Below are 2,975 nucleotides of genomic sequence, written 5' to 3' on the forward strand. Positions count from 1 at the left end.
AAGCTGATGTGGACAGAGCCACAGTGATTCATTGTGGATGTGTGACCCGGAGCTAGAAATAAACCACTGTAGTTTAAACCACAGAGATAGCTGTTTTGTTTTGTTTTCTTATGCACAGATTATCCTAACTAGAATTATAGAATTCCATGTAGTTAAGTATTTTTGTTGTTTTTGTTTTTAATCCAGGCTCATAGAATCCTATTAAAAGAATATTTGATAGAAGATTTTAAATATCACATATGACACTTTTTATCTATCTACATGCTCCAGCTATTCTGTGCCCAGCTCTGTTGTTCAGATGATGATTCAGCCATGAAAGAAAAGCCAAACCTTTCCCCTCTTAGAACTTACATTCTAGTGAAAGGAGAAAGGTAAATCAAATAGTTAAATTTTATAGAATATTAAAAAATGATAAGTGTGGAGAAAATGAAACAAGGAGAATTAATGGAGAGTACAGTGGTTGGGAGGACATTGAACTTTTAAGTAAAGTTCACAAGAAAGATGACAATGAGAAGGTAACATTTTAGCAAAGACTTAAATGAGGTGAAGAAGGAAGACTTGAAGGTATCTTGGAGAGGAGAAATCTAGGCGGGAAGAGCAGTTTGCACAAACATCCTGAGCCAAGAATATAATGAAAGCAAGAAAAATAATGAGGCCAGACTGGAATGAGTGAGAGAAAGTAGGTTAGGAGATAAAATAAAGGTAATGCTATCCAGACCCAGTGAGACCTGGTTTTGGCTTTTATCCTGAGGGAAACTGACAGCCCTTGAGTGTTCAAACAAATATTAATTGAGGCAAGTCTATATTGGCTCTTGTATTGTTGTGTATTCAGGAGTTAGAATCCAGCTGCACTGTTGGAAGGATTTACCTGTAGTCCAGGAAAAGGATGGCAGCACCCTCAACAATTAGAAGCAGTGAAATTTGCTTGAATCCTGCATGTAATATGAAAATAGAGCCAACTAGATATGCTGATTGATTAGGAGAATGTAATGATTCATGTCTTTGCCTGAGTGACTGGAAGACTAGAACTGCTATTAGGTAATCTAGAGGAGTTGAGGATTGAACAGTATGAAAATCAGGGGTCAATTAAATACATTAATGGGTCTACTAAGTTTGAGATGTCTATAAGATATCTAAGTGGGGATGTTGAGTAACTAATCAATTCATGGTCTGGAGTTAAGAAGCAGTAACCAGGCTGCATACATAAATTTAGAATGAAAATTTCTTTTAAAGCTATGAGAAGGATGGACATTTCTAAGGAAATGTCAGTGAAGGACTGATTTTATATTCACCTGGATCATAATTTCTGCTAAGGAAAGTGATCAAGTTTCAGATCACTTTCAAAATCCTAGTTAGGACAGAAATGTTTATTAGACTTAAGAGCATCAATGTTTTGAATGCCAGAGCCATTACCTGACATGCATCATATATTCACACCAACTAAAATATATGCATGTAGCATATATCTTTTTTTCTTTAATAAGATAATACTATCTCAATATTTTATAAGAAAATAAGCATATATAGTCACTTACCAGGCTTGTATTCCTTAACTCCTTAAGTGAAAGTATAATAAAAACTGTTTACAAATCTCCTGTGCCAAATTGTTTTTTTAAAATATATTTTATTCATTATGCTATTACAGATGTCCCATTTCTCCCCTTCACGCCCCTCCACCCAGTACACCCTCTCCCACCCACTTCCTCCCTTTAGTTCATGTCCATGTGTCATAAGTTCTTTAGCTTCTACATTTCTCATACTATTCTTACCCTCCCCTATCTATTTTCAACCTACAATCTATGCTACTTATTCTCTGTACCTTTTTCCCCTCTCTCCTCCTCCCACTCCTCTGTTGCTAACCCTCCATGTGATCTCCATTTCTGTGGTTCTGTTCCTGTTCTAGCTCTTTGCTTAGTTTCTTTTGGTTTTGCTTTAGGTGTAGTTGTTAATAATTGCGAGTTTGCTGTCCTTTTACTATACATGTTTTTTTAAATCTTCTTTTCTTAGATAAGTCCCCTTAACATTTCATAAAATAAGGGTTTGGTGATGATGAACTCCTTTAACTTGACCTTATCTGAGAAGCACTTTATCTGCCCTTCCATTCTAAATGAAAGCTTTGCTGGATTGAGTAACCTGGGATACAGGTCCTTGTCTTTCATGACTTGGAATACTTCTTTCCAGCCCCTTCTTGCCTGATTTGAGAATCAGCTGACAGTCTGATGGGAACTCCATTGTAGGTGACTGTCCCCTTATCTCTTGCTGCTTCTAGGATTCTGTCCTTCATTTTTACCTTGGCTAATGTAATTATGATATGCCTTGGTGTGTTTCTTCTTGGGTCCAACTTCTTAGGGACTCTCTGAGCTTCCTGGATTTCCTGGAAGTCTATTTCCTTTGCCAGAATGGGGAAGTTCTCCTTTATTATTTGTTCAAATACATTTTCAATCTGTTGCTGTACCTCTTCCCCTTCTGGTACCCCTATAATTTGGATGTTGGGATATTTAAAGATGTCCTGGAGGTTCCTAAGCTTCTCCTTGTTTTTTTGAATTCTTATTTCTCCATTCTTTCCTGTTTGGTTGTTTCTTTCTTTCTTCTGGTCCACTCTATTGTTTTGAGTCCCAGTTTCCTTCCCATCACTATTGGTTCCCTATGCATTTTCCTTAATTTCTTTTATGGTAACCTGCATTTATTCATCTAATTTGCGACCAAAATCAACCAATTCTGTGAGCTTCCTGATCACCAGTGTTTTGTACTATGCATCTGATAGGTTAGCTATCTCTTAGTCACTCAAAAGGATGAGTTCTGGGACACTGATTTGTTCTTCTGTTTAAGCCATCTCTGTCTCTCTCTCTCTCTCTCTTTTTTTTTTGGTCTGGTCGCTCCTGTTATGGTGAGGGGTGGAGCCTTAGCTGTTCACCAGGGTTGGGCACCCCCAGTGGCTAGATTGTGATGTTATATGTGAGGGCGGGGTCGAGAGG

This window comes from Phyllostomus discolor, chromosome 11 (genome assembly GCF_004126475.2).
Source record: "Phyllostomus discolor isolate MPI-MPIP mPhyDis1 chromosome 11, mPhyDis1.pri.v3, whole genome shotgun sequence".
Lineage (NCBI taxonomy): Eukaryota > Metazoa > Chordata > Mammalia > Chiroptera > Phyllostomidae > Phyllostomus > Phyllostomus discolor.